The 20,214-nt window shown below is 42.1% G+C and overlaps 1 long non-coding RNA gene across 1 annotated transcript; it reads left to right on the top strand.

The window, feature by feature from the left end:
- The first annotated feature begins 1,882 nt into the window (after positions 1-1,882).
- LOC135966608 (uncharacterized) lies at positions 1,883-17,189 on the top strand. Its single transcript, XR_010580045.2, has 3 exons — positions 1,883-2,021; positions 8,408-8,509; positions 12,571-17,189. It is a non-coding gene; the product is annotated as an uncharacterized lncRNA (long non-coding RNA).
- The last annotated feature ends 3,025 nt before the right edge of the window (positions 17,190-20,214 follow it).

Below are 20,214 nucleotides of genomic sequence, written 5' to 3'. Positions count from 1 at the left end.
AGGAAAATGTCCCAGATGAGGTATTGAAGAGAGAGACTGGTACATTCCAACAGTCACCAGGCAAGGCATGTAAGAATCCAGGGACAAGGGACTAGTGGTGTCAGGAGACTGGGCAGCAGGTACTTCACTCCTAAAGCCCTAGTGTGTAACTGAACTCAAGAACTCAGACCAGGCTAGGCGTGGTGGCTCACGCCTGTAATCCCAGCACTTTGGGAGGCTAAGGCAGGCAGATCATGAGGTCAGGAGTTTGAGACCAGCCTGACCAAACATGGTGAAACCCCGTCTCTACTAGAAATACAAAAATTAGCCGGGCATGGTGGTGCACATCTGTAATCCCAGGTACTCAGGAGGCTGAGACAGGAGAATTGCTCAGACCCAGGAGGCAGAGGTTGCCGTGAGCCAAGATCAAACCACTGCACTCCAGCCTGGGCAACAGGGTGCGACTCCATCTCAAAAAAAAAAAAAAAAAGAACTTGGACCAGACATGGCTGGATCTTGCTTTCTCTATCTCTATCTCTGTCATAGAGAGCAGGTGGCAGAGACTGGCATTTTGAATGTATCTGAAAAGTATTATCTCTAAGTAATATTTATACTACTATTAATAGTAATAATGGAACTAATTTGGGCTAGATTGTGCAGCTGAAAAGATAGGGTTCCAAGCTGGCCCTTTCTAGTCAGGAATCTGTGACTTGACTTAATCTCTTTGGAATTTAGTTTAATTGACAATAATGTCATCTAATGGTCTGTTGGTAAGGATGGAATGAAATAATGTAGGTGAAGTATTTGACTCACAGTTGGACTCTGAACGTTGGTTTCCTTTGAGGCTGAGATCTTTACCACTGTCTTTAGGCACAGTACTAAAGAGGGCTTCTGTCCTCATTGTCTCCCTATTCTTTGTTCTTTTATGTCTTCTTTGATACCTCCTACCTCTACTTCTTATGGTAGGAAGAAGCAACACAAAAGACTCATGGATCTCAGCCACAGACTCAGGAGAGCAAATTGATGATAGAGATAGAGATAGATCTTAATTTTTCCATAGCTGAGCTTCATTTCTATCACAAGTCCCGATATGCCTGGGTAACAGACTAGTCCTGAAATCTTCACAGTTTAAAAGAGCAAAGGATAGCAGAAAGCTGTGTTCTATATAGTTTGAGTAGCCCAGACTGATGCTGGCTCTGCCATCATTTAGCCATACTATCTGGTAAACATGAACTCTAAATGTCAGCAAAAGAGAAAGAGAGGGCTGAAGGAGGAGCACCATCTCTTAAATGCCTCAGCTTTTGATTACTTCTGCTCATAGTCTATTGGCAAGAACTAGTCACATGGCCCCCACCTAGGCTACAAGGAAGCCTGGTAAATATGGGAGAACATAGTTTGCCTCTACATGAACTTCGAGTGTTTTAGGATGTTTTTTGATGACCAGTGATAGAAGAAATCCAATTCAAACTACATTAAGCAAAGAGGGAAATTTATTAGTTCACAAAACCAAGAAAGGTGTCTAGTACTGAAAGCAGGCATGACTGGATACAGAAACTCAAATTGGGTAATATGTTTGGTTTATTTCCATTTCTGAGCTTATCCTGTCTTGGCTTGGCTTCAGTCTTTAGAATGTTTCTCCCTATGTGGTTAGTAAAAATGGCTGCCAGCAGCCCTCAGCCCATATCCCCTGCTTAGTAACATTGTTGGAATGAGCCAGGTCTTCCCTTCAAGTGCTCATGGAGAACTCTGGGGGAGGACACTGATTGGTCCAGCTTGGGTCACAAGCATATCCTTCTACCAATGACTTTCACCAGGATGGGATTCTCTGATTGGCTCAGCTTGTGTCACATGTCATCTTGTAGTAAGGAGTGAAGAGTGACTAGCTTCATCTCCACTCGACTGACATGATGCAGGTTTTCTACTGCAATGCCGAGTTCTCTCAGGACAAGGGGGAAGAGCTGCAGGCCAGTCAACAACACCAGCTGCCCATCACAGCAGGATCACTCTAAGGCATCCCCTTTACCATGCATCACTTGGGGCTGGTAAGTGGCTTTTATAGTGCCTGCCCAAAGGAGTTATATTGGAAGTGATGGGTGCCGATGGGCAAATGGCCACTCAATCTTCCAATAGTTTGTGGAAATAATGGTTATATCTTTTGTAAATTTGACACAGAACACAGCTGGGAGGTATCTGCAATAGAAAAGAACTGTGATCAATGATCTGTGCCAAATCATAAAATCAGTCTTCTTTTAAAGTACAAAAATAAGGACGCATCACATGGGTAGGAGGAATTTCTCACAGTGGCTTTATGGCATGCTTTATGGCCAGTCTGGATTACTGTGTTGCTGTATCTCAATCTTTTCCAGGAAGTCATCACTTCATCTCCCATGCCCATCAGCCTGAATTCAATCCCGTGCCTGCCGGGCCTCCATCTGAGTGGCCATCTAGCAAAATAACCAATCACATTAGTGACTGTGGCCTCCTGATGACTTCCTCAGTTCTGTTTCTAAAGCCCATTTAAAATACATTTCTCGTTTTACTACACATTCAAATTTTATTCTTCTGGTTATAGAACCATAAATGTCTGCATTTCATATAGACTCAAAATGAAGGGTATATAAGCATGTATAAATCTCACAGCAAAAGTTGCATTTCCTTCACTGAATTGTGCACGATATTTGGGTGGATGAAAATTATATTATCTGGCGACTGCTCACATTCTTCCATATCTAAATATGCAAAAGAGGCCCACACACAATGTGATCTTTTTTTTTTTTCTTTTTCTTTTTTTTTTTTTTTTTTTTTTTTACAATTGGGCTGCTATAGACCATATTTTAATGTGAATAAAATTTCTTTCTGAAATCTAACAATGCCCTGATGGGCATGCATATTTTTATGCCCATACAATTGGAGTTAAGTTCCATCGTATAAAAATTTGGGAAGTTCAGTTGTTGGGAATTGAAACTTTATCTACTGTGCAAAATGTGCAAAATGGGAATAATAATATTGACCTTGCATCAGGAAGGTGACTTACAAAACAAGGACGCAGCCTCTGATGACATACTGGGGTAGGGTGGGGGGCGCTCTTCAAACTTGGGACTGGATAGCTGCATATAGGGAGAAGGCTTTTGGGGCTTTATGAAAATAGGAAGGGAAGGTAGGAGTGCCTTTCCCTACCGCCTGGGAGGACTGAGGCTTTTTGTTCGCTTAAACAAATAATAAACAAATAATAACCAGGTGCCAGTTATATCAGTGAATAGAGTGATGACATGAAGAATGCAGGGCTTCATCCTCTACAGCTGTGAGTATTACAGAGCAGTGATGTCTTAATGATCTGTTTCTTCTGCAGCAAAGAAAACAAGTCTTCTGCGAATATGTTTAAGAAGTAGGCTTTAGGATCCCTAAATTTAGCCTTATGCTCACCCAACCACTATGTCTATTTGAGAAATCCTTAAATCACTCCTATATTCATGGTTTCCTGAAACTATCTGTCAATACACCAAGGTTTCTGCATAAACTAGCCAAACTAGGAAGATCATCATAGAGTTATGTGAGCATCCACAGTGGGTACTTTAAAGGAAAGGAAATCATTTTTAAAATGATGCTTCTTTCCCCCTAAAACTTTTCCATGCACTTCAACTTCCAGAAAAAAAAATGGAATTTTCTACCCCACAGGTGTACAGTTTCTGGCAGAGACTAGAAGGCCAGACCTGGAATCTATAACTCCCCATTTCCTGAATAAATGACATTTTTAAGGATCCTATTTTTATGTTTTATTCAATACAATTACTGCATTTGAACACTCATGAAATATGAACACACATGGAGAAACAAATTAAGAGGTGATTGAAATATCTCTTCAGTGTTGTCTAGCAGTTGGCAAGTAATGTATGGGTGTAATTGTACTTGCTTCCTTTCCTTAAACCTTGGCATGCCAAATAGGAGACTCTCAGCAAATTACAGAGCTTTAATTGTTTAAAGAGGGGTTTTATGTTTCCAGGAAAAGAGATATGTAGTCATTGCTAACTTCACTGAATTTAATCACTTCCAAAATCTACACTGAAAGTCTCATAAGCAATGTGTAGACATAGAACCTGCACTTGGCAATTCAACACCACTGGTCTTGGGGATGGGTAAGATCACACTTTTTTGAAATGAATTTAACCGTACAGCCCTAAAATGATATTAGCTCTGTACATATAATAGTAGCAGTCCCCACCAGCTCCCTGGCCTTTCTTCCCCTATTTCTCCATTCTCTTTTTTTCCATGCCTCCATTTCTTTTCTGACTCTATAGTAAAACTAGCCTATTCATGCATTTGCTGCTCTAAGATGTGCATTTGCATTTTTACTTCCCCTACTCTGCTTCTTTTCTCTCCAACTACAGAAGTCCTAACCTTAAGATGTAGCTCCAGTCTCATGTCTAGGTAAACACCTTCCTGACTGCCCATTTCCATCACTTATTGCTTCTCAGAGGTACCATGAGTACCTATTATCAGAACCATTATTTTGGCACAAATTGCCTACTCAATCTATATTGTCATAATTTTTGGTACGTGTTCCCTCTTCCCAACTAGATGGTGAACATGAGGATAAGAGATTTTAAATTTATACATTTTGGTATTCCTAGCACTCAGAATTGGCCCCTTTTATGCATGCCTAAGTGCCTGTTATCTCCTATCCAAAGGAGAAGGCCATCTGCAGATGCATTTCTCCCTTCTTCTCCCAGGACAGACTGTCCGTGGACACGATCTGAGATGGAGCATCAGTTATGCTTGGCACCAAGTAGAGGCCAACTCTATAATACATCTTTTTATTGGTTATCCTTGCTTTCTGTCTCACCACTCACAATTTTCTGCCTCCTTACACCCCAATAAAAGAGTATATATAAGATTTTGTCTTGATTTCTGCTTTCTAAAGAGCTCAAGTTAAGATGGGCTGCATAGTGACCATTTCAAAGAAGGAGTTGCTGCCCAGCTGCAGGGAGCAAGGTCAGCAGACAGCCTCCAGCTGTCAGCTCGCTCAGGGTCTGCCTGAGCTTCAGAGAGCTACCTCACTCAAGGACACACCCTTCCTGGGGCAGCCCCATCTGGAGACTGAGCAAGTCAGGCTATACAAGTAGGGCCACTCCGGCCCAACACAGGATACTTCAGACAGCCAATAGTCAGTCCAGAGCACCTACCAGGTTGGCTGAGGCTTTGCAAGGTCAGCAAAAGGAAGAAGCTTGCCCTCTGCTGTGCAGTCACGCTACCTCCCCCTTCCCTCCACGGATGCAGGTCCTTCATAAACATCTTGCACCCTAAACCCTGGCTCTGTCTGCTCTGGAGAACCCAGCCTGCCACAGTATTCATTCAAGCTTCTTGAGTGGCACAAACACTCAGCCCAAATTGACTTAGGCAAAAAATAAACTAATAAAAACTGTATTCCGCCCAAGGTCTCAGATGGTTTAATCAAGACACTATCTTTTCTTTATTCTTTTAGCTCTGCTTTTCTCAATTTTCATTCTCAGGCAGATTCAGCACATGGTGGCCCCCAGAACTTCCAGGCTTACCACTCCAACAGAAAGAACTCTACTTTCTCAAAAGTCCAGAAGAGTCCTGGAATTGAGTGTCATTGATGTAGATTGTTGCTTCATTTGTCCAGCCCTAAACCAACCACCAGAACCAGATGATTTGTAGAGCCTGGTCTAAAATGAAAATGCAAGGCATCTTTTCTCAAAAATTGTTAAGAATTTCAATATGGTGCCAGCTGAGCATTAAGTCAAACATGGGACCCTTGTGAGTGTGGGGTCCAATCCAATACACTGGTCACTGACCCCTGGCCCTGGCCCTGCCAATCACTGTGACTGGGGGATGATATGCTCTACCTCGTAATACTTGGTCATGTGCCCATTCCTAAAGTTGAGATTAACATTTCCCAGTGAGAAGTTGGAGGAATTGATGCTGAGTATGGCAAAACCACTGATGCGGCATCATGCATTCACCATAGTCACATACTATCTGAAAAGGTACCATAGGGTAATGGGAGAAAAAAACAACAAAACTCCAGCTTCACAAAGTCTTGGGTTGAAATCCTGAGTTTAACAGTTCTGGAGGTGTGGCTTTAGCTGAGTTATTTAACCTCACTGAAACTAAGTTTTCTCTCATGTGCAGTGGGCATAAAAACACCTACCTACATTGCAGAGTTGTGATGCTGACGTGAAACAAAGCATTTAAGTGCTTAGCCCGCTGCCCGGCAGACAGTAGAGCCTCTACAAGCAGCGGTCATGGTGGTAGTGATGATAAAGATGGTAATGATAATGTTGGGAAGCCACACAGAACAGTGTGTAGAATGGAGTAAGACACAACCACATGAATTAAGTCACAGTCTTGGGGCAAGGTACTTTATCTTTCTGAGCCTCAGGTGCCTCCACCATAAAATGAGGATTTCATTCTTACCCATCACCTAGGGTTGCCCTGTGGATAGTGGGCGTGGGTATAGAGAGCCTGGTATCAGCATTTGCTACCCTCTGTTACCCAGCAGAGGCCTCTGGAGGAAAGGTATGGAAGGCTCCTCTCCTTGCAGAACTGGAGGACAACTCATTCTCATTCCCAGGGCTGAAGAGGTGATTCCAGCTCCCTTGAATAAGTACAAGCTAAGAACAAGTGACAGCACTGAACAGAAAGTAAGCCAAAAAGGGTCTTTAGCTGCTTTGCTCAGAACTGGGTAAACTTCGTATTAATTAATATGGAAATCCTTAATGTCCGTCTTCATGTAATATTCTCCACTTTTCTCCTTTCCTTCCCTAGTTCCCATATACAGATCAGAATTACCAGCATCTCATTCCCTTTTGGGCTTCACATTCAAAGACAAATTGTCATATTTAGTTAGCATTCCAAGTTGTCACATTTACATTAAAACATGGACCTTTTGCAGAAAATACCATAACCCAACGAGTAGATGAACATTTAGGCCAGAGGTTATTTGCCATTGCTGGGCCATCAGATGGATTTTCTAGTATCAGAATTGATTTATGTTGATGTATGTGTGTGTGTTCATCATTATATATTAATAAAATGTTCAAAATTCAGTGATCATTTCAATAGAACAGATAGAAGGCAAAATAATGATAGCATTCTCTAAAGGTACTTATTTAGGACCATAGGTTTGGAATTAAATTAGAAAAGTATTGTTCTACTAGTCTAAGGATGGGATAAGCATGCCATATTTGCTATTTCTATTTTAAAATGATAAGTAAGAGTTAGTTGGAAATATTTCCAGATGATTGAGAAACATAGTACTTGATAATATGTAGTACTTTTGTTGGAAATATTTCTGAGGCCAATAAAGAGAAAATTCTCAGTGCTTTTTCAAAAAATTGATATTTTTTTCAAAGCATTGTACCCTTCTCATGTATTCCCTTGATAAATATCACACCTCTCCCTGGTGTAACAAGCATGAGACTAATGTCAGGTTCCCAGGGATTCTCACGAAAACCCTGAATTCACTTGTCAGTTGTGGTCATGTCACCAGCACTGATAGATTTCCACAATCATTTTGTTAGAAATTAAAACCAAACCAAAAAAAAAAAACAAAAAACAAACAAACAAACAAAAACCAGTATCTGTCAGTTCAACTTTGCAAAGGAATACGACTGGAAACCAGGAATGACCCTCTGGCCAGTCATGACTCCTAAAATCCTAAATATAGGTTCTCTCTCTGTCTTGAGAAACTGAAGTGAAGCTTACACCGTGAGAACAAGTAGAAAGGTATACACTTGCAGAGAAATATCTAAACTCAACAAAAATCATTAAAAGTAAGCAAAACAGTGTGAGGCGCCAAAGAAGAAATCTCAAATTTGAATTCTGTTTGGATTAGGATGTATTGTCAAGATACCGAGTTAATGACAAAATCCTGGTTATTTCCCTTCATTGTAAAATAGGAGCACTGTGGTCTTGGTCTGCTGTCTCTCTTCAGCCCCATACCCTGTTTTGAAAGAGCCAGCTCCACTTCCACTGAGAATTCCCCAATCTAGGTATCCTCAGCAGTGCTCTAATCCCGTGTAATTGTATTAGTCTCAATGGCAGATCAGCTCTAAGTGCCCCCACAGAAAGGGAGCTGTCAGCCCTGCTATTGTTTCCCACTTAATGTGATTCCGGGCAGCCAAGAAGAAAGGCAGCCAGAGTCCTCCGTCTCACATTACAGACCCCAGTTTCTAAACCAATTAAGGAAAGGGGATTTACAGTCCTCAGGATTAGAGACTCTGTTTATATTATCCTATATTTCTTCTCTTAATACCCTCCATTTTATGTCTCCTACCGGCCCTCCCTCGTCTCTGGAAGGCTCCCGTTCGCTTACCCATACATCTCCCTATTTGCTTCTCTGGGTTTGCTGTTTGAGTGCAGTAACTGAGCTGGCTAATTCTCACTGATTGTTTTAATTATGTTTCAGAATCCTCTTGCATTTGTGTCTGGAGAACTGAGTAACGAAAATGCTGGGGCTCGGCCCAAGCCTGATATTCAAGCAGACCTTGATAAAGCGGTATATTTCTGTGTAAGCAATCATTCCAATTAATTGAATAAAAACATCCTGCAGAATGTTTATCAGGGAAAGAAAGCTTGGCTCTCACAAGGCAGATTGGTCAGTATCCTGATATTGCAGCAAAAGGTGCCAATTTTTTTTTTCTTTTTAGAATCACATTTGATGTGGAAGGTGAAATAAGGTTTCACAGAAGCAAGAGAACAAATGGGGAAGATAATCTTTAAGAAAAAGCTCCAGACCATTTTAAATAAACTGTGGCCCAATGTGAGTGTTGGTCCAAAGCTTTTCTCCTCCTTGTCTAAGGGAAGCTCATACCACCAAGAAGTCCAGCTGATTTTCTCCTACCCAAATGTATGTATGATTTTTCCCTTGGCTGGTGCTGCGACAATGAAAACCTCACTCGATGGGTTTCTATTAGAACCAAATGGATTTGGAGAAGCATTTTTACTCTTAATGGAACCTTTCTATTGAATTCCATTTTTCAGAATTTTATTTTAGTTTCAGTTGAATATTTAAACAGGTTTAAATTTTAAATATCTGTGCTGAACAAGCCCCAATATATATATTTTAAATTGCTGTAATACTTCACTGGGTTTCATTTTTAACCCAATACAATATGCATAATCCATTATGTTAGCATTACATAAGTTGGGTGTGCTCAGACACCAGGCTAAGACACCTTTTTACACAGTTAAGTTACACCATTGCAATGGACTGTCTTATCAAATTATTTTTATAACAGCTTTGTTACTAACAAAGCATAAAGAGGGTTCTGAAATTCAACTAAGGACTCATTATTGCAGAAATACCCATTCTGATTAATGAAACTTATATTTAAAGTTGTCTTTCAGCTAAATTATCATATTCCAGTCTTTTCATGTCATTGGGAAGAAAAAGCTGTGTCTCCTTTGGGGAGAATCATATTTCTATGCCTACTGGTTTTGTAGGTTTTGGTGGTTGTCCTGGCTTTTTCTAGGATTGCTTTGGCCCTTTGAAATTAATAAATATTCGTGTGTCCTACGTACACTGGGGGAAGGGGGAACAAAGACATGTAAATAACATTCAGTTCTCAGGGAGCTCTGATTTAAAAGCCCAGATATAAACATGGAAGGTTAGAAAGTCACAAAGGACTTTGAAGAGAAACACAGTGCAGTGGATGCAAGTTCTAAGTGGATTTGGACTGCCTCAGTTGGGATCTCAGCTCTAGCACTTAGTTGTTCTGTGATTTGGGGCAAGTCATTTCACCAGGGGTTTAATTTTTTTCTCACGATAAAATGCTGATAATAATTGTACTGATCTCACAGAAATATACATATAAAATAAGACGGTCCTCATAAAGCACTTAACACAGTGCACACTGAGTGAAAAGAGCTCAATACCTATCGTGGGAGTCTAAAGATCTCATGGAACCAGAAAATATTTCCAAATACAGGGCACCACTCATAGATAAATGTGTAGCTAATAATAGTTTAAGCTGAAAGCTAGATAGAGGACTTGAAGATGGAGATAGGGTTTCAATAAGCAGAGAGATGAGGGAACCCTTTGCCTGGTGTTTGGGGGACAAGCTCTGGTGACCTCCCCCATCAGTATGAAGCTGAATCCAGGTGAGATACTGCAGGGCAGCCCCTGTACAAGACTAAAACTGGTGCATGTAAGAAGTTCAGTGTGTGAAACAGCTGTGGCTTTTCACCCCTCACAATATTTAAACTGAGGAATCAGTGTACATTAACAGAGCTTTATGAAAACAACCTCTGCTCCATCCATCCAGCACAAAACCCACACTCACAATTCATTCGCTAGGCTTATAAGGTTCTCAGGCTATAGCAAATTGGAGAAATTGATGTCTACCCTGAAAGCTTGTACCACACGCTATTTGTAGCTGCCGTTGCCTTGGTACATGTCTGCCAGCATGCCCGGACTTAAATCCCTGCATGATAACCTTTAACTCTTTGCTAGGAGGCAGAATCAATCCAAGGTAGAACTAAGTGGGAGGATAGAGGAGAGGGAAGGTACAGAGACTCAGGGACCCACACTACATCTGTCAATAGACCAACATATTCTGGGCACAGGTGGGAGCAACCAGTCATGTTAAATAGCAACAATTTCTAAAGTCTTTCCTGTGCTGATATTTCCAAAGAGTTCTTGGTCAGTGTAAGAGAAAAAGCATTTCTGGGAAATAGGCTGATCATTTTGGGAAGGGAGAAAAGACTGAACTAAGTGTATTTCTGACAAATGCGAAGTGTACTGTTCCTATGTGAACACACTATGCATAACTTGGTTACAGGAGGCCACCATCACAATTCTTTCTCAATCTCCCTCTTTCTCTCCCTCTCTCTCCTTCTCTCCCTCAAAGAGGTTCCACTGATTAATGCCTGAGAGAGCCTGGCAGCTTTCTGCTTTCTAATATGCTTCCTTGTATTTGCTGCAGGTGTTTAACTGGCTGTAAGGACAGTGTGAGGCATTTTGATGTATGTAAATTATGCCCATACTTTGAGCCTAATCATTATTATAAAATTTATAGAGGATAAAACACAGGCAGCCATAAAAACTGAATTTTTACTTTGATCATGCAAAGTTATGGGTTCCCTCGGTGATTAATCTTTTATGGGTCTTAAATATCACTGCCAATGTGAAGATTTAACAGTTTTCCTTCTGGCTAAATCTCAAACAATAGAAGGGTAAACAAAAGCCACCAAGGATAATAGCAATAGGAACAAACTTACTTGCTGAGTGGTTTCAAGCTCAACACTTAGGCAGGAAAAAAACAAATGTACTTTTCGAAAAGCAGTGATAGAATTAAAAATAGTAGATGATTTGGATAGTCCAGAACATTCAAGTCTTGCTCTGCCACAAGCTTGCTGGGTGATCTTACGCATGTCATTGAGCGTCCCTGAACTTCAGTTTCATCCACCATAAAATGTGGAGATTACCTTTTAAAAAGTTCCCAGGTTCTATTCCAGCTTCACCATTCTATAAAGAATTGTAATATATTTCTCGCTGTATTAGATGTATACATAAATAAAACTGACTATATTAGAAATTTGAGATTTGCACAGAATCATGCCGTAGGTATTCGTGGGGGTAAACAGCCCTCAAGTTGAGGAAAACCTAAAAAGAAAAAAAAAAAAATCCCAAATGAATAGTCATGTGACTGAGAAAGTCACCTGACTTCTTGAGATGATAATCTCATCTGTTCTGTGGGGCTAATAATGTCTAATGCATGCATCCCATCAAAGAGCAAATGAAATTCAAGCTATGAGTGTATTTTGAAAAAATACCAAAGCACTATAAGATTGTGCTATCACTGTTATTGTTTTTCTTTCTCTCAGCAATATTGTCAGAAAAACAGGCACCTTTGCAGTATTACCACATTATCTAGCACAATTCTTGAATCAAATGAGCATTAAACAGAAATTATGTTTTTATTGCGGAATTGAATCATAACTAAACCTTAAACATCAAGGATCAGAAACTACCAATCTTGACGGCAGAAGGGAGGTAGGCAACATGGGTAGAAGACTAAGAGCAAGGGCCAACGCTGATTCCCAGGAGGGCTCCAGGAACATAGGGTTCTGTGTTTAAGTGAGCTAGGCATGCTCCATGCTTTCTCTTCTTGGAAAGTCACAATTCTCATTAGCATAGCAAAAGCTCTGAGCAACCCTGCAAGAAAATAACAACATTCACTTCTACTTAACCCTGTGGTCTCCATATTTATTTGTGCCTTTAAATTCTTTCACTAACCTTTCTTAACATACTGAGTTGCTAATATGTTATACAGAACATAGTTGGGGAAGAGATGAGTGAAGAGGCTGGGCAGACAGCTTCTCTGTGTCACTTACTTTAGGACTCTAGAGCAGCCCTTTGATCCTTCCGCTGCTCAGCTGCCTCTTCAGTAAAGCTATTGTCTTCACAGAACCATTGTGAGTTAAATAAGATCATTCAGTGTTCTTCTTCTTCCGTCATTGCTGCAAATTGTCCCTGAAAACCTGAACACGTGTAACACCCTAAATATCTCTCCTCTCCTAACACGAATCAGTTATACACACATTCATTTCTCCACCACCTCCTTACAGCTCTGAGAAGTTGCCTTGCTTCAGGCTGAATCCCTGCCATGTGACGATGGACACAGCACTGAAGAACCAGCTATGAACAAGACAAAAGATTGCTGCCCTTGTGGAACTTTCTGTCCAGATGGTGAGACAGACAATTAAACAGGTAGTTATACTTTGACATTGAGAGATGACAATGTGCCAGCAGCTGCGGACAGTCCCCCCAGCACTACCGGCCCGCCTGCGCCGCACTGGAATTCTCGCTGGGCCTCAGCTGCCTCCTAGCAGAGCAGGGCTCAGGACCTGCAGCCCGCCATGCCCGAGCCTCCCCCGCTGCCCGTGGGCTCCCACACCGCCCGAGCCTCCCCGACGGGCGCCACTCCCTGCTCCGCGGCGCCTGGTCCCATCGAACACCCAAGGGCTGAGGAGTGTAGGCACCTGACACAGGACTGGCGGGCAGCTCTGCCTGCGACCCAGGCACCGGATCCACTAGGCAAAGCCAGCTGGGCTCCTGAGTCTGGTGGGGACTTGGAGAACTTTTATGTCTAGCTGGAGGATTGTATATGCACCAATCAGCACTCTGTGTCTAGCTCCGGGTTCGTGAATGCACCAATCAGCACTCTGTATCTAGCTAATCTTGTGGGGACTTGGAAAACTTTTATGTCTAGCTGGAGGATTGTAACTGCACCAATCAGCACTCTGTGTCTAGCTCAGGGATTGTAAACGCACCCATCAGCACTCTGTCAAAACGGACCAATCAGCAGGATGTGGGTGGGGGGGAGAGGGAAAGTCAGATAAGGGAATAAAAGCAGGCTGCCCTAGCCAGCAGCGGCACTGGCTCAGGTCTTTTTCCCTGGCTGTGGAAACCTTTTTTTTTTTTTGCGCTTCGCAATAAATCTTGTTGCTGCTCGCTCTTTGGGTCTGCACCACCTTTATGAGCTGTAATACAGCGAAGGTCTGCAGCTCTACTGAAGCCAACGAGACCACGAACCCAGTGGGCGGGATGAACAACTACAAATAGGAGGAACAAACAACTCCAGATGCACCGCCTTTAAGAGCTGTAACACTCACCACGAAGGTCTGCAGCTTTACTCCTGAAGCCTGCGAGACCATGAACCCACCAGGAGGAAGAAACTCCAGACATATCTGAACATTAGAAGGAACAAACTCCGGAAAACACCATCTTTAAGAACTGTAACCCTCACCTTGAAGGTCTGCAGTCTCATTCTTGAAGTCAGTGAAACCAAGAACCCGTAAATTCCAGACACAATATGATAAATACTGTAATAATAATAATAGCTAACATTTATTGAATGCTTGCTAGGTACTCTGCATATATTAATGATGGCGGTGGCTGCTGCAGATGGTCTGCGGCTGCCAAGATGCCAGCTGCAGCAAGGCGGCTTGGCCAGGGCCTCACACTCCACGGAGCAGACAGCCCTGCCCTCCCCAGGTGCCATTGGAGCTGCCCAGGCTGGGCTGTAGACTGGGGCGTCTCTGTGCTCTTGGGGGCCCAGGAAAATTACCTTACCCCGGACAGTCTTATAGGTGCCTCCTGCCGCTGCCTGGCCTTTTCCTGCTCTTGGAGCCTGCTTCGATCATGGAGCAAGGCTGGGGTCACACTTGGGTGCTGTTGCAGCCCAGTCCACGGGGCGCATACTTGAGGCAGCTTGACACGCCAGCCCTCTGCCAACTCGGACCCCTCTGGACTTTGGGCGCCAATGAGCATAGGAGGGAAGCCAAGTGGGGGCTGAGGGAAGCTCAGCGTTGGCCTGCAGGCACCTCTTGGCTTAAGCAGCGTGGGTGCCATGGACCACAGCAGGAGGCAGACAAGCTCCTGAGCAGAAGAGGGTGGGACCCTGGTGAGGCCCCATCTTTGGGCCAGGGATGGCCTGAAGCCTGGGGACTGGACTACCAGTCCTGCAGACCAGAGGAGGAACTCACGATGCTTTTTCCTGGGCCCACTCCTGGCTGCCCATGGACCAATCAGCATGCACTTCCCCTCTCTGAAGACCGTAACAGCCCCTGGACTCGCTAGAACAGAGCAGAGGACTGGACGACCAGCTGCAGAGAGTAGCTACCCTCTCTGCTGATTGCTGGAGAACACTGGATGACCAACAGCAGAGCGGAGCCTCCCACTCCAGGGATGACGTGCCTGCAGAGAGGAACAACCCACTCTAGGGCCTCCTGTCTGCTAAACTGTGGAGACATCAGGGTGCCCAACAGCAGAGAGGAGCCACCCACCCCAGAGCCGCCTCCTCTCTGCATGGAGCTGAACACTAGTCAAGACACCCTGGCTTCAGAAAGGAGCTGCCAACACTGGGTCTCTGGGCTGTTCTACTACTCAATCAAGCTCCTCTTTGTCTTGCTCACCCTCCACTTGTTTGCATGCCTCATTCTTCCTGGTCACAGGACAAGAACTCAGGACCTGCGACCTGAATGGAAAGGCTAGAAGAGCTGGAACACAAACAGGGTTGAAACATGCCCCTTGCTTGCCATGTTGCCAGTGAAGAGGGAGAGAAGAGCTGCGGCCCTTTGGGGATCCCAGACCTGGGAGCTCCCCACACTAGAGCTGTGACTGACTCTTTCAGGCCCTGTGCTTCCTAGCATCTCCAAGCTTCTGAGTGCTACCATATTCCCTGGTGCCAGCTGGGGAAGCTTCTTGCAGTGCGCTTAGTCCAGGCACAGCCTTGCAGAGAGCCGGTGCCTGTGCTGGCACCTGGAGCTGCCCACCCCACTGCAGTCACTGGCATTCCTGTGTGCAATGACCAGATCCGACACACACTCCTTGCCACTCCAAGCCTGGGTCACCCTTCCTTGGCAGACATGGGATCCAGACCAGTAGTGTAAGTTGAACACAGCCTGCCAGGCCGAGTGGGCTCAATGAGCCAAGTGGGCCCAAGAAAAAGTCGGGCAAAGGTGCCAACAGCCACAGACGTTTCTGGCCAGAATAGTGACACCCCAAAGATCCTGTAACATTAATTCATGTAATCCTTATAACTTTCATACAAGGTGAATATTATGTATTCCATTTATAGATGAGAAAATGGCGGTAGAGGGAGGTTAAAAGAAGTATGTGGTACTAAAAGAAGTATGTGGTTATAGCAGGTGCCTCAACGATGTGTTTTCTGAGACCTTAAGGTGGGGTGGGAGTAGTCATCTGAGGTCAAGGAGTGCAGGAGGAGTGTACTATGTTAAAAGGGCAGTAGTGCTATGGGGAAGGAAAGAGAGAAGTGCATTGCAGCCCTGAGAGAAACCCAGTAGTCAGAGTATGTTGTTCAAGGTAGGGGATGTGGTTGGTGGGGGGGCTTGGAGTGGGTGGTGGTGACAGATTATGAGGTAGAGAGATGAAGACAATAGCTAGATCAGGAAGGGCATGCCAGCCACTTTAAAGACTTAACTTTATACTTAAAGCAAGCAGAAGTCTAAGAAAAATAGTGTTAGGATGAGTTGCTCTTGTGGCATTTAGAGAATTCAACTTGTTGCAGTATGGAGAAAGGATTAGAGCCAGGCAACATCAGAGAATCAGTTTGGAGACTGATGCAGTATTCAAGGTAAAAGAAGATGAAATAGAGACAGTGGTAATGGAGAGATGTAGATGAGTCTCAAAAGCATTTGGAACATGAATGCTTGGCACTGGCAAGAGGAAAGAAGCAAGGCAATGCTTGGCTTCTGTCTTGGGCAACTGGGTAGAAGGCAGTGCCATTCATGCTACCAGTGGTAAGGAAGCAGGACTGGGGAAGGGATAATTTCCCTCATGATGATGTGATGGATTTGAGGAATCTAGGAGACATCCAACTGGACGTGTGCAGTAGATACTTGGAAATGTGAGTGTGGAGCATGGAAAGCAATCTAAGCGAAATATAGCCTCTCCCATGGGATAGAACCCCATGGACAGTCTTTAGGAAGTAGAAGATACAGGGGGAAACTGCCCACTTGGACACCAGGATTCAGATATAATTGGCGTTCAGAGTGATAGAGACCAAGGGCCAAGTAGGAAAGAAAGAAACAGAACCTTCCACTCAAGGAACCACCAACTTTAATTTCTCAGGATAATAGATGCTCCTGATGCCTTAACCCCATCTCTTTGTCTCATCTATAACCCTGGCACACTGACAGAGTTCTGCCACTCAGCCTAAGGGCTTGATATGGCATTCAAATGCTTGATCATCTACATCCAGAAGAGTCAGTGTTCCAGGGAAATTCTCAACAAAGGAGAAAATGTAGTTGATAAATATCTCAGCTTCCTATATTCTCAGGAGCCCCCCAGGAGTTGAGCCTCTGTGGCCCACAGTGGTAATGAGGTCATTAACCTACTTTTTAGACTTTCCTCCCTTTCTCATCTCTATTTCTCTATCTCCTCCCTCATGCTGGCTTCCTGGAATCATTTCCCAAGAAACCCACCTGTACCCAAGTCACTGTCTCAGAATTTGCTTCTGGGAAAACTCCAACTAAGAATAACAAATTATAATTATTAACCAGGAGTGACATGTAATCCCAGCTACTCTGGAGGTTGAGGCAGGAGCATTAGTTAAGCCAGGAGTTCGAGTCTGCAGTGAGCTATGATTGCACCACTGCACTCCAGCCTGGGCAACAGAGCAAGACCCTCTCTCTAAAAAGAATAAAATAAAATTAAATAAAATTAAAAATTATAATTACCTATTTGCTTCCTTATTTCACATTTATTTAGAGATGTATATGTATATGTATGTATATACATATATAGAGGCATATGTGTGTGTATATATATATGTAAAAATGTGTTGGAGGAATATTTAATAGAAACCTAACTGATATTCTGTTCCAAACTGATGTACTTATTTGCTTCCTTATTTCACATTTCTTGGGATATATATGTGTGTGTGTATATATATACACAAATATACATATATACATATATATGTAAAAAGGTGTTGGAGAAATACTTAATAGAAACCAAACTGATGTTAAACAGGGGAACTTAGAGCCTGTTTTGTGGGAAAGCAAGGAAACAGTCAAAACCCAATGATGTTATGTCAAAAGAACACAAAGATGACTTGAAAGAACTCTCACCGGCAATATTTAAGACAACTTGAGAATAAAAAGAGGAAGAAACTAATACTGAAATTTAAAAATGTGTATGTCTCTGATGATCCTTAAAACACAGGGAAAAATAATGGCATTTATCGCCATTGAAGATGACTCTTATATCAACTTCTTAATGTGAAAATTGTTGATAAAAAATGAATACAGCATGTGTTCAGATATTTTCATTAATGAATTAGTGAAGGAAGTTCTTATTTATACAGAATTGTCAGCTAATAAATACAGAAGGAACTCTAAAATTAAAAAAATCCATTTTGACCCCCACAATGAAATAAGTTGATCCAATCAAAGATCACCACCACAAGCTAACCCCATTAAGTAAAAAGTTGACAAGGAACTGAGCTTTCACATGTTTCCAAGTATTATGCCCTAGATTACCTGCTAATTGCAAAAAGATTTTAGATATATAAGAAATAAAGGCAATGACAGTGAATGGAGTGTCAACCTTCAAATTATTGATTAAAAAAATACTTAAACATAGATAAAGCAAATATGTTACCTATTCTTATAAACAATAGTTTGTAGACAAACAAAATGTTAACTATTGTTTATTTTATGTTGTGGGTTTATAAAAGTTTTTATTGTACTACTATTTCTATTTCTCTGTATATTTGAACACAGTAAAGTAATTCATTTGTTTTAAATTACTTTTCTGTTAAAAAGTAACTTAATTTTTGTAAAACTGAGCTTTCCGTTTTCACTTTCTCTTTTAATCTTATTTGCTTAATTTTATGTTCCTTTTAAGACTTTTTTCCCTACAACATTTGTTTGCATGTTTATTTTAATTTTTGCTGTTTAAATCTCAAATTCCTCTTCTGCTTTGACTTGATATAATCCTGGTGTTTTCTACACTTTTTAGTTGCAAAGCTTGATACTAGTAAATGGAATGCTATTAATATAAATCTTCTTGCTGATGTTGGGTAGGCCAACATATATTTTTTTCTGATTTGCCTTCTGGTATATTGCTTTTCAAGAGGACAACTTTGTATGTGTATTGGGGGAGGGAGTAGGTCAAGGTCCAGAGATGGTAGGGCATAACCAGGCTTCAGTGATGTCTAAAAAGCCTGTATTTCCTGCAATAAATTGAAAAAAAAAAAAAAAGTCTTATATGGCTAGTGGACATGTAAATTGGTATAACCTTTCTGGATGGCAATTTGGCAATATGTCTCAAAAGCTTTAATATTTCACATATTCTTTGATATTTCAATTTACATGAATTTATACTGAGGAAATAATAATGGAGAGTGTTCACTGAGGCATGAATATTTTTGTGGCAAGAACAGAAACCAACCTAAATGTCTTATAATAATTGAATGAGCATACATATCCTATTATGGGATGAATTGTGTTCCCCCAAAATTTATATGTTGATGCCTTAACCCCAATGTGACTGTACTTGGAGTTAGGGCCTTTAAGGAGTTAATTAAGGTGAAATGATATCATAAGGATGAGGCCCTAATCCAACAGGACTGGAGTCCTTATAAGAAGACAGAGAGACACCAGAGATATGAAGGTGCCTACCAGAGATATGAAGGTGCAAGAAAGTGGCCACCTGCAAGCCAAGGAGAGAGGCCTCACCAGAAGCCAACCCTGCTGGCACCTTGATCTCAAACTTCCAGTCTCCAGAACTGTGAGACAATAGATTTATGTTGTTTAAAAACAACATAATACCTCACCCTAAGGTATTCTGTTGTCACAGCCCTAGCAGACTAATATACCCCTAAATGGAATAATAACAATAATAATAATATAAGGAGATGACTATGCATCAAACCAAGTTCTAAGTGCCATGCAAATATTAATTTATTTAATCTACACAGGCTACACAGGAATTGTATGAGGAAGGTACTTGTATTATTTTCATTTGATAAATGTGGAAATTGAATTACATAGAGGTTAAGTGATTTTACCTATGATCATGCAGCTAGTAAGTAGTGGACCTAGGATTTGAACTAGGCAATCTGGTTCCAGAGGCCATGCTCTAAACCAGTAGTCCCCAACCTTTTTGGCACCAGGGGATGGTTTCACGGAAGACAATTCTTCCGTAGACTGGAGTGGGGGATGATTCAAGTGCATTACTTTATTGTGCACTTTATTTCTATTGTTATTACACTGTAATATATAATGAAATAATTATACAACTCACCATAATGTAGAGTCAGTGACAGCCTTGAGCTTGTTTTCCTGCAACTAGATGGTCCCATCTGGGGATGATGGGAGATGATGACAGATCATCAGGCATTAGATTCTCATAAGAAGTGCACAACCTAGATCCCTGTCATGTGCAGTTCACAATAGGGTTTGTGCTTCTATGAGAATTTAATGCTGTTCCTGATCTGATAGGAGGTGGAGCTCAGGCAGTAATGCAAGTGATGGGGAGTGGCTGTAAATACAGATGAAGCGTCTCTCACTTGGCTCCCCCACTCACCTCCTTCTGTGCAGCCCGGTTCTTAACAAGTTACAGACCTGTGCCAGTCCATGACCTGGGGGCTGGGGACCCCTGCTCTAAACCACAGATAGTATCTAAGAAAATATTAGAATTATGGTGACATATTTAAATTGCATGCAAAGATAGTATTAGGT

Source organism: Macaca fascicularis, chromosome 12, assembly GCF_037993035.2.
Source record: "Macaca fascicularis isolate 582-1 chromosome 12, T2T-MFA8v1.1".
In the NCBI taxonomy this organism is placed as follows: Eukaryota; Metazoa; Chordata; class Mammalia; order Primates; family Cercopithecidae; genus Macaca; species Macaca fascicularis.
The sequence above is the reverse complement of the archived record's forward strand: the minus strand, read 5'-3'. Positions and strand labels throughout refer to the sequence as shown.